This window comes from Schistocerca nitens, chromosome 2, assembly GCF_023898315.1.
Source record: "Schistocerca nitens isolate TAMUIC-IGC-003100 chromosome 2, iqSchNite1.1, whole genome shotgun sequence".
Lineage (NCBI taxonomy): Eukaryota > Metazoa > Arthropoda > Insecta > Orthoptera > Acrididae > Schistocerca > Schistocerca nitens.
In genome coordinates this window covers 963572468-963585444 of record NC_064615.1, presented here as the reverse complement: position 1 = coordinate 963585444, position 12977 = coordinate 963572468, and the positions used below count along the sequence as shown (strand labels likewise).

The window sequence follows — 12977 nt, the reverse complement described above, 5'->3', positions numbered from 1 at the left end:
GAGGGTGGTCCCGTAAGAACCCGGCCTGACCGAGAGATGGCAGTCGTTGTTGAAAAATATCTCTGGATTAGAAAGGATATGATCCCTGAAGTATATGTTCAAAGTTTGAAGACGCCACATTGTTTAGTATTTGGCAGTCATCAATAATGAACGTTGTGAGTGAACTTGTGAAAATGGAGAAAATTGGTCATCGTTATGTGATACAGTATTTCTTTTTTTTTTAAAGGCCTCAGCGAAACCAATATTATAGCTGAGCTAGATTCTACTTTGGAAGAGTCTGCTCCTTCGTTGGCAACAGTAGAATATTGGGTAGCTAAGTTTAAACGAGGCCGTACGAGCTGCTAAGACGAGCATCGCAGATGTTGTCCAAATGAGGTGACGACTCCAGAACTGGTGAAGAAAATCGACAAAGCTGTACTGGATGATCGTCGACTGAATGTGAGCGAGCAAGCAGACATAGTAGGCATTTCAAAAAGTGCGTTACATCGCATATTATCTGAAAATTTGGACATGAGAAAACTGTGCAAGGTTTGTGCCGTGTTTGTTCACACTCGAGCAAAAACAGTGTCTTTAAGATGTTTCAAGTGAGCGTTTAGCGAAGTTTCGCAGCAACAAAGGTGATTTTTTGCGCCGTTTCATAACCATGGATGAGATATGGGTCCACTACTTCACTCTCGAGACAAAAGAACAATTAAAACAATGGACACAAATTGGAGAACCGACTCCAAAGAAGGCGAAGACCGTTTCATCTGCATGCAAGGTCATGGCGTTGGTTTTTTGCAATGCGTGTGGGATAGTTTTCATTGACTATAAAGGAAAAACTGTCAACGGCGAGTATTATGCGAACTTTTTGCAACGTTTGGGCAAAGAAATTAAGCAAAAAGTACGCATTTGGCCAAGAAGAAAGTGTTCTTTGTTCAGGACAATGCACTAGCTCATAAGTCCGTTATTGCAATGGCCAACAGTAATAATTAAAGTTTGAATTGCTGCCTCACGCACCCTATTCGTCAGATTTAGCCCCCTCGGATTATTTTCTGTTCCCGAACTTGAAAAAATAGCTCGGTGGTCAAAGATTTTCAACAAACGAGACGTGATGTCGGCAGTTCATGGCTATTTTGAGGATTTAATGTTTTCATTATGTAGTGGGTATCGAAATTATTGAACATCGCTGGGGAAAGTGTATCGAGCTGAAAGACGATTATGTTGAAAAATACATTTTTTCAAAATGGGGTATTTATGGGACCACTTACCTTTGCTACACAGATGTGTCGCAAGCAAAGGGCGACATACGAAATAATCAAGCTTTTCCGCATAAACAATTCCAAGGCTGTGTTACATAGAGTGTACCAGCGATGTGAATAGAATTGACGCTGCTATAGAAGTCTTGTAGCTACTACTCAGCTGGGGCGTCGCCAGTCGGTCGTGGCGCCTATGTTCTCTTCCCATAGCGGCCGCTGCTGTCGCGTTGTCGTCCTGGAGAGGGGAGGTCAGCATGCGATTGGCTGACGTCTTCTCACGGCCATCTAGAGTCTATTGTTCCCGACTGGCGTGCCGGTGCTTGACTTTTCGCCGTAACAAGCAATTATTCTGTTGTTCAGACACAGATGAAAGCTGCACTTACGACGCATGTATACTGTCTGTTCTGTACAATTAGGTATTTCATACCTTTGCCGTGTGACTGAGGCCGACGACCTACTGCATCAATTTGGCTAGACTTATTTGGAACCAGTTTTGTTAGATCCCGATACTCCCTGCTAGTAGTTCTACATTTATACTGATCGAAGGCCTACTTCTCTTTTTTGACTTGAGTTTTTCCTGCTAACACAATGCCTTTGCTGCTCTGGATTTGAATTCTAATAGATCATTTTGTTTATTACGAGGAATTTCGACTGTCACAGTGCTTCCCCACAAGTGGTAGTTGGGCTTTGAAATGTCCATTTGTATTTCGAGGAGCATAAAAGCTTCAGAATATTAGCTAGAATATTAGTTAGAATTTCCACATCGCAATACAAGTGAAATGTAATCAGTCAAAACAGTGTTAAGATCTGGTGTTCATATGAATATCTGGTAACTTGTCATAAATATATACATATACAAATTAATAATCATCACAGTTGTCACAAAAGTAGCCTGCTGCTAAAAATCAACGGAAATATTTGTTTTCACTTCGCTTGATTTCATTTTATGTATGCACAAAGTATACAAACAGTATTTTCAAATTCACTTGCACGTGCAACCAGATTATTATATCAAAATGTGATATACCTTGCGTCACAGATACTGTAGTACAAATAATTTTCAGAAATGAACTTACCTCTGTATTTAACTGTAATTCTACAATTCCCTGAGACATTTAAGTCTCCTCTTTATCTGCGATAATTATTGAAGCAGAAGAAATGGATTAATTTACTATGGGCACAACACTAACACTTGGCGTAGTAAGGGTACCAGTGTGTACTTACGTAGGAAGTACCCCAGACCTAACAGCTAAAACCGAAAAAAATGATTTTAAAATATGTAGATCAATGTTATTTATCTGTAAACACTGCATTTGTTGTTGTTGAGGATATTTTTGTTCTCTCGTTGTAACTTCAAAGATGCGTGATATTTTCACCAAACGCGTTTTGCTTTATTGAGGTATAGCATCGTCAGTGGTCTATAGTTAAGTTATTTACATTTTGATTTGATTTAAGATTGAAGAACAGTTCGTTAAGAATATGTTGATTTGTACTTACGGTGATTTTCGCTTGATTTGTAGCATACAGCCCGCATCTCGTGGTCGTGCGGTAGCGTTCTCGCTTCCCACGCCCGGGTTCCCGGGTTCGATTCCCAGCGGGGTCAGGGATTTTCTCTGCCTCGTGATGGCTGGGTGTTGTGTGCTGTCCTTAGGTTAGTTAGGTTTAAGTAGTTCTAAGTTCTAGGGGACTTATGACCACAGCAGTTGAGTCCCATAGTGCTCAGAGCCATTTGAACCATTTTTGTAGCATACATCGGGGAATGCCGTCTACTAGCACATCGTTGTTTGTCTGCATTAGACAATGATAATTTTGGTCTAATTTTTAGTTGTTCTGCAGCACTATGCCTTTGTTATGTTTTTCACAGCACACTTTTTAAGCACACCACTGTTTGATGTTTGTTTTTGTACTTCTGGGTGTGTGTTGTGGTTTGTGTTTTGTTGTGTAGCCAACACAATCTTTCCACTAGTTTGTTTTTGACCTTCAACCTTCTTTTTTATTAGATTATTGTATGTGTGTGATTCTATTTCATTATGTTGCTGTGTATTTATATACTGTGTAAGAATACGGAAGGAATAGCGATGGAGGGATTGTTTGTTTTTGCGGGAGGGGGGGGGGGGGGAAGGGATAGAATTATGAGTGGACATAAGTGTATAGTAGTGTGATGGAATGTGAGTTAAAGGAGAAGGAGGGGAGCAAGAAGTGAAATGATGGAATTTTGAGGGGGGGGGGTGAAGGATGGAAAAGGCTCTTTTCTTTTTCATGTATTTTCATCAGTTATTTTATATAGAGTCCTGTTTCCATTATTTATTTGGTCATTGAGCAACTGTTTGTGTTACTTCTTCGTGTATGTGGAAAGTTTCTTGGGAAGAAAGGAGAAGTCTGTCTTTACTGATTTTTATGATATTCATATCTTTTTCAATATTGCTTGGTCAATGGCGTCCGTGTTTTTGATGATCTACAATTTTTGAATGGTTTGTACCGTATTTAAATGGTCTGATCTATTCCTTGTACCGTGTGTCGAGTGTCCTGCCAGTCATTCCAATGCATATCTTTTCACAACCTGCGCAACTGAGCTGATAGATGGCAGATTGTTGGTGTCGGTCTGGTTTTGATTTCATTTTTGGGATGTGCTTTTGTGTTGTTTGTTTTGTGAGCAATGTTTATGCTTTGTTTTTTGAATATGTTGCGTATTTAATTTGTTGTGGTAGGTCATTGTGTGTCATTTTTTGTAGTAGTGCAACTTGTATCAGTTTGTGGTTTGGTTGGTTTTCTCCATGTTTTTTTGTTTAGTTTGCCAACCATTATTTCTTTATGTCCATTTTTAATGCTATTAGTTTTATAATGGCGAAACGCGTCTGGTGAAAAACTGTGCATTTTTGTAGTTGCGTGATAGAACAAAAATACCCTCAAGAATTGTAAAGCAATTATTGGACAAAATGACCGCAAAAATGATTAATTCACTGCATTTGTGTGCAGCCGAGCATTGAAAGTTAACAAAATTGAAAATTACAGAAGCGGAAGTTGCATAGGAAACAATAACGAGGAACAAAATATTATGACTGCTAGAGTCATAAATGAGGTGGTATTTGGTACAAAGCTAACCATTTGCCCAGTACATTCCATGCTAAAACATGGAATAATTAGAGAGCCTCATTTCCAAAAATAGAACTTGCAGTATTCTTCACGTTCTTCTCTCATTTTTCATCGAAGTGCAAACGTGGAGTATTAATGAAGTCGAACGGAACAGTTCGTGGCAAAGATTTGTGTAATATGATTACTGTGGGTTTTGATATTACACTGTTGCACTGCGGATGTATCAAAAATGATGTAGTAAATCCATATGCTGCCCTTGTCAAGTGTGCGTACCATTCCATTTCTCTGAGTTTCAGTCCAAATCTGAATTTCGATTACCTATAAGAGAACCACATACTACAACACAGCAGTTCCCGTTTGGGAAACAGTAATTTTGTCAATATTCAAACATCGAATGTATACAGATGCAGAATTTTGCAGATGAATAACCTTAATGAGTGTTAGGACGGACACACATCCGTATTTTAAAATCCATTGCTACTATGTTCTTGGCGGTTTGGGTGGGGTACTTCCCTTGTTAGTAGGAAAACCCATTACCTGTCAACTTCATTTACTTTCGTTGAAGTAGTTGGTCTCATCCTGCGTCCATTGCTCCTGCGTGAGACAGTAATATTGCGTTTTAATTTTTCTCTTCGCAGGTATAAATCAGAAAGAATTAGCCTCGCTTCTTACATCAGTAGTTAAGAGGGCAGAATTTCCCAAGGAATGTATTAACAATAAGCCGCTCTTTATATTGATTAGCGCGAAGTAAATAAACCAGCGAGACGGAAACAGTAACAGATAAATTTTTGTGCGCACCAGTTCTAAATCTGCACACAATCGTTCAGCTTGGATAAGGTTGGAGCTGCAGCACCGCCCGGCTGATGAGGAAATCGACATTCGAAATCCAGTGTTTTTCATCACTCAGATAAAACGCATTTATGGAATGGCACGAGTCCCGGCTGTTCATCACTGCTGGCGTTTTGTTTTCATCAGTCACGCGAACGAGTAGCTGCCTATCGGTGGACGGCTGGAGGGCTAGATGACATTTTTACGGCAGATAAAATGGTGAAATGCCACGCACAGTCCCTATCAGTAACACACGACACGTTCGGAATGTTTTTAATAAGATTAGCGAACAAACTTCGAATTTCATAATGAATCATTGAGGGGAATGATTCAGAATAATAAAGTAGACAGCCAGGTCATAAAGTGAAATATAATTCATCCATTTCACCAAACATTTTACACGCTGAAGACGGATACCAGTGATTTCGGCGGCGGCGGCGGCGGCGGCGGCGGCGGCGGCGGCGGTGGTGGTGGTGATGATGGTTAGAGTGGCAACTAGCCTTCGCTGCGGACGGCCTTGTTTGCCGTCTGTTAAAAATTTGTAATATCTAAAGCAAAAACTGAGACTTTGCTTGTAATGTTTAATGTTAGTGAACGCGACTACTCTTAGTTTGATATTTCTTTTAGTTACCACATTAGTTACTTGAATCACTAGTGTAATAATTAACTTACAGTAAATTTATACACCTCTTTCATCAGCAGACGCGGGAGAGTGATACGTGGTACATGGTACATTTACGGATACGAGTTCTTATGTTCATAGCCAGTCATTTATTTATGAGTGTGAAAAATTGTAATGGTGATGTAATTCGATTTTGGGGTTCATGTTCGTTGCGTTCACGTTTCATTTCTATTAGGTAATCTAATTCCTTTTTTGTGAACGGAGCGTATGTTATGACTGGTGTGCGAGGTATATTTGTCTAAAAGTTTGTTGGTATAATCAAACGATAAGGGTGTTAAGCACTTGGGTTATGTAGAGGTCTTTATTAAGCACATCTTTATGATGTCGTTTGTTAGTGATTTCCTGCTTCATCCAGATTTTTTCTCCAAAACTTATAAGACGTTGCAGTGTATTGCATTTTGCTTTCATCTTTATGCACATTTGAGATGGTGTAATATTGCACTTGAGACGCATTTTGTTGTATCGTATGCTCTCGATGATTTTTACTATTTTGGTTTTGAGACATAAGAATTGTAGGATATTCCCCGTGGTTTCTCTTGTTGTATGCAACAGTTTCCTACCTAGCGGGCGCTTAGCTTGCATGAGATCGAAGAACGACGTATTATTAGTACAAATTTTTTACCACGCTGTTTACGTATTCGTAGTGATGAAAGTTACACGACAAACTCGTTTCGGCGTTTCACCGTTATCAATTTCACCGTTATCAAGCATACGTGTGAAAATGTTATAATAGGTATAACATTGTCGCTTACTGGATGGGTAAAACTGTGATAGAAAGTGGGGCTTCTTCCCACTTTTATTTCTTTTAATTAATTAAAGTAATCCGCCGCGTTTTTCTGGCTGTATGTTATGGCTGTTACAAGAACCAGTGTAGGAATTTCGGTACTGTTTTCACTTGTAGGTAGAGGGATTCTCGAGGTATGTTTATGCACGTAACTACATGTTATAAACAAGGCATCCTACCATAGATACTTCAGTACTACCTGTGCGAAGACGGAGCGGGTCGCTAGTATGTATAAAACTTAGTGTTTGTGGATGAAGTTGTTGAAACCTTCAAAATCACTTTCCTCCCGTCACTGATTTTGTTTCTAGTGCTACTCTTGGTTCCCTTGTTGTACGCTAAAGTCGTTGTGCGGTCGTAGCGGTTGTGGTTGTAGAGATACGAGTAAGTTGGTCACCGTCACATCGAGGTGGTCATCAGAATATCTTCTGTCTCTTTAGTATCAATGTATTTTTCAAAGGGAAAAATTCAAAATTGTTGTGTAACCTACGCGAGCTATTACGAATATTTTTTCCTATGTTGTAGAAAATTCTCGAGTGTTCTCGAGTACAACTAGAGAACGGCGCTAATGCATTTATCCGCAGTGCAGCAGAATCATGTTAACTGGTGGGTTGTGCAACATAGTGCAGACAGAGAAACAACTCATCGAAGAAGGGGTATCCGCTTAAAGAGAGATAATGCGTAAACAAAGAGTAGTTGTAACAGCGGATAATATCAGCAACAATAAATGACTTAGTTTAGCAAACAAATTGATGAATACAAAATATGATACTATCGGCATAAAAAAAATTAAATCCATTGATACAAGATGAACCAAGACGAAAGCGTAAACTTCGCAACAGAATTCCTAAATTCGTTCAGTGTTTACAGTGTGCCCTTGATAAAAGGTTATAAATGACATCATAGATGCGGAAATAGCAACCTGAAAACAAAAAGGAAATTCGGTATTCATATTACGAATTTTAGTCATTTCAAGTAACTTACTATTCAGCTTTAAAAAAAAACTCTGTCCGCGTGTAGGACAACCATAAAACGAAAGCAAAACAAGAATCGCAGTTTATAATAATATAAAATAAGCAGGTTACATGCTATACAGACGAGATGGCATAATTGCCGCTTATTTTCTTATCTAGTTGAGAAAAGAAACTGTAAAATAGACGAAGCGAAATGGGCTCTTTTCAGCTAGTTCCAGATAGGGACGGCGTAACCAGAATTTGAACCTGTCTTCCACCAAATGAGAGTTGTGTATTTTGAACATTTGCGAGGCCACTTGGTCAGGAAAAGATAGCATATACACACATCAAAAAAAGTTTAGCATCACCTCGGTTCTGAGAGTTCCGGAACCGTCCAGAAAATTGGAAGAGAGATCAACATAAACATAATTTCCGCTCCTTTTATTGCTCATGGAAACCACACATTGCATGTTGTACCACCATACAGCGAGACCTTCAGAGGTGGTGGTCCAGAGTGCTGTACACACTAGTACCTCTAATACCCAGTAGCATGTCCTCTTGCATTGATGCATACCTGTATTCGTCGTGGCCACAAGCGGCGTACGTCGGCCCCAGATAATGCCGCCCCAAAACAGCAAGGAACCTCCACCTTGCTGCACTCGCTGGACGATGTGTCTAAGGCGTTCAGCCGGACCGGGTTGCCTCCAAACACATCTCTGACGATTATCTGGTTGAAGACATATGCGACACTCATCGGTGGAGAGAACGTGATGCCAATCCTGAGTGGTCCATTCGGCAAGTTGTTGTTGGCCCATTTGTACCGCGCTACATGGTGTAGTGGTTGCAAAGATGGACGTCGGGAGTGAAGTTGCGCATCATGCAGCCTATTGCGCACAGTTTGAGTCGTAACACGACGTCCTGTGGCTGCACGAAAAGCAATATTCAACATCGTGACCTTGCTGTCAGGGTTCCTCCGATCCATAATCTGTATGTAGCGGTCATCCACTGCAGTAGCAGCCCTTGGGCGGCCAGAGCGAGGCATGTCATCGACAGTTCCCGTCTCTCTGTATCCCTTCAATGTCGGAACAACATCGCTTTGGTTCACTCCGAGACGCCTGGACACTTCCCCTTGTTGAGAGCCTTTCCTGCCACAAAGTAACAATGCGGACGCGATCGAACCGCGGTATTGACAGTCTGAGCATGGTTGAACTACAGACATCACGAGCCGTGTACCTCCTATCTGGTGGAATGACTGGGTCTGATCTGCTGTCGGACCCCCTCCGTCTAATAGGCACTGCTCATGCATGGTTGTTCACATCTTTGGGCGGGTTAGTGACATCTCTGAACAGTCAAAGGGGGCTGGGTCTGTGATACAATATCCGCAGTCAACGTCTATCTTCAGGAGTTTCGGGAACCAGGGTGATGCAAAACATTTTTTTATGTGTAACATTCAAGGAGAGACAGTAAGAATAACAGAATGACGCGTACCGACGCCCACATAAGTTCTACATGTGAACCGCCCGTCGTCCTGAATATGAGGTTAAAGCTTCCTGCATGTCACGTCATTTTTGTATGTTCGAGTATGCTACTCGGCGTCGGCTATTAATTTCATTCTTTCCTTCGAAGATAAAAAAAAAGCAATACTTACCCCCTTTATATTCCAAAATACGTTAATATTACTTTGGTTGCTGCCGTTGGGCTATTTATTACGCCTTCTCTATCGGCGATTCAAGTTGCGTTAGTATATTCTACTACATTTTCTAAATACTCTGTTCTTCTATAAACAAGAAGCCTAATTACTGTTTGTTGGTGCACTATCTTTATGATACGCCTTGCACATGCTTTCCGTACTCCTTTTTGTCAAGACTGAGGAAGTGACCTGTACTAACATCTCCGATTAAAATAAGTTCTTGATTGACAGATCGCACATGTGAGGAGTGGGGGGGGGGGGGGAGGCGGTCACGGTTGCTGGCGTGCAGCTAGTCATACTTAATAAGGGGCTTGCATGTATCTAAAACATGTGGCTCTGCACGCCACTGTCTGAAGCTTCAATCAAAAAGTTATTTTAATCGGAGTATACCAAAGTTGCTGCTTATGTGAATCGTCTGTCGTTTTGAATGTGAGATTCAGCCAACATGGTTGAAACTTGCGTAGCTTATTTTCGAAGTCGCGTGGCATGCACTGTTTATTTTAATCATGTTGCATCAAGAATTTGACGTGATTCATGTAGAAACCACTTTGTTGCTTAAATAAAGGGACTAAATTTCAAATGTCATCACGCTTCAGAAACATGAAATGATGTCATTTAGTAATACTTTTGTTCTCCCAACAGAAGTGCGGTAAAATAATTCACCATAACTGCTACTTAATACAGTGTAAGAACTCCTTTGGAATCCAAAAGAGACGGAATCCTTTTGGATACTACAGTGGCTAGACAGTATTAAAATTTGGCGACTGTTTTGTTCGGAGAAGACTGGTTGTTTCATCTTGATGTTCACTGAACTAATATTGGACATCAGTAACGCATTATCACCTCCAGTCTTCTACTGTGAACACGCCTTATAGCATTGAACAGTGTACGTAATAGAAGCTACCAGGTACCATTTCTTTCAGGGTCACCGTAGGACCCACATAAACATAAGGAATGACCGCCCAAGCCATTATACAATCTCCGCCATGCTTCACATGGAACAGAATGTCTGGATTGCAAACATTCCATAGTGTCCTCTGTTCGTCAACATGGTCATCGGCTGGGAACAGGGTAAATGTAGACTCGTTGGATCTAATTATGTGCTTGAGTTGATGAGTGATAAGAGTTTTGTTCCGTTTGCTCCACTACAGCATCTTCTACGTATTCACGTGATTCACTGGAAGTTTGGCAAAAACTGCTGTATCGTGAATATTTTGTTTTGGAGTTCTAGTTGCATTATTTACGTTGACTCTGCTTTCTGTGGACACATTTTCTGTCGGCAGTCTTAATCGTGGCAGTTTTCTTGTTCATTAATGCCGTCTTCTCTTACGTTCGTAAGTTTAGTATTCTTCCGCTGTTGCCTGTAGCTGATTTAGTTTGCCCACGAACTTTGTATAGTGTCTTGCCAGTAGTTACAGAACCTGTAGCGTCTCCTAATAAGTTGTTATAACAACAGTGAAAGAAAAACATTTTTTGGTACAAATCTTTTAATTGTTCCTCAAAATATTCGCGTTTACAGTTCATACACATTTGCATGTATTGGAACCAGTTCTGGAAACTCTAATGTCGACATCTCAAAAACATTGCTTTGGAAGGACTCAGCCACTTCATGAGGCGTACGTAAAGGAACGAAAAAAGTTATTAGGCGATAAATCTGGTGAATATGGGCATAATTAGAGAGTTTTCTCCGTCAAATAGTGAATAGTTAATGTAATTTGTGACACCTGGCACTGTCATAAATTATGATGAATTATGTGATATTGGAATTTGTTTTCCCGATTTCATAGATGACTTGTGGCAAACCGACTGTTGTACACCGTCCAACGTTAACTGTTCTTCGATCCCGTAAAACAGTTATCGCGACATGTTGAGTGTAACCAGTGAAAGAAGCAATCATTTTTTGGGCGTTCTTCACCAACGAACCACTTCTGTTGGTATCGGTTAATGTTGGAATACCCAAACAGTTGACTGATGCTTAGTTTCCGGCTCGTACGAATATATCCGTTTCGTGTACTTGTACGGTGTAGTATACAGATTTTGCATTTCGTCCGTCAGTTTTTTTCGGGCGTTTCCTTATAACACTTAACCCGTGTTTAGCTTCGACCCAGTTGTGCGAAACACATGTTTTTGACAGATAAATATTCAATCCAACACCGCATATACTACAGTTTCATTATGCCTGAAGAGGCGCGTATGTCACTGTAAGTAACATGCCAAACCTCTAATAATCGTGATGCGCACAACATCGATGTTTTCTTGGAAGAACAAAGGAGGTGGCTTACAAAACACGCAATCGACGAATACTTGAACACTGATCGTCGGTATAAGATCAGTACCAAATTGGGTTGATAAATGAAATAGAAAAGACCCAAAGTTGAGCACCGCGTTTCGTTACAGGTTCATTTAGTAAGAATGAAAGCGTCGCGTAAATGATCAACTCTAATGGCAGACACTCCAAGAGAGCCGTTCTGATCACGGTGGTGTTTGCTGTTAAAATTGCGAGAACGTACTTTCCTAGAAGAGTCAACAAATACATTGCTTCCTCCAACGTTTATCTCGCGGAAAGATCCCAGAGCCAGGAATTCGTATAAGATTTCCTAGGAGCTGTACATATTTTAAAGAGCTTGGCCTTTCATCCGAGGCTGCAAGAAAAAAGAGAAAGATTTCTTGGATTACGTTTGCAAATCGATGCGTAGGACTTCCTCCTACGTCGATGTCGTCTCCCACAGCAGGTATAGCACTGCACTGCACTGGAATCGTTTTGAGCAAGAAAACTGATTTTGTGGCTTTGACTAGAAGTGCAGATAGCAGACTCTGTTTCAGATAATAGTTCGGAATTCCGTTATGGTGCTCTTATTGGCAAAACCGAGCAGATCAGATGTACATAATAAGGCTGACAGACGTACTTGGCGCCAAACAAGAATCACTAGCAAACTCCGTGCGACATCTGAAGGATTCGTACTTCTCCCGTAACGCATTCACCCTCATTTGTTTTGTTGCAATTAGTTTGCCACATAGTGTAATAATAGTAAAGAAGCATTAAAAAGTCTTAGATTGCACCTAGCGTTTATTATTTTAGGAGTGGGTTCTAAAATTATTATTTGATACAAGAGAAGTTGTCGTTTCGCGCGTAAATATCGGGTAGTCCCTGGAATAGATGCGCTCTCACCTATCGTTCGGTTCCTCACGCCACCAGCGTACTTCCAGAGACGCATGGAGCGACCATACCCGCTATCTGCCCGCCGACCGTGGGTATTGCCTCCCAATGCGTAACAGAAGCGCTCTGTATTTTACCGCTCACGATATCAACTTGACGGCTGCGGTGGCCGTGCGGTTCTAGGCACTTCAAAGCGGAACCGCGTGACTGCTACGGTCGCAGGTTCGAATCCTGCCTCGGGCATGGATGTGTGTGATGTCCTTAGGTTAGTTAGGTTTAAGTAGTTCTAATTTCTAGGGGACTGATGACCTCAGAAGTTAAGTCCCATAGTGCTCAGAGCCAGTTTTTGTTATCAACTTACCTATATTACACAAAGCGTAGAAATATAATATAAAAATGACATATATTGGGCCCGAAATAAGAGCATCCTCACAAGTTGTTATACCTTCTGTATAATTTACCGACATTTGGTGAACATACCGGCAGTACACTGATCGAGGTGTCGCAGTAGGCAAGACATTGGATTGCTTTCGAAAGGTCCGGAATGAGAATTCC

General features: G+C 40.9%; 1 protein-coding gene across 2 annotated transcripts in view; it reads left to right on the top strand.

The window, feature by feature from the left end:
- Positions 1-12977, top strand: part of LOC126237282 (stress-activated protein kinase JNK) — a 1031804-nt gene that overhangs the window by 146902 nt on the left and 871925 nt on the right. The window lies entirely within an intron of this gene.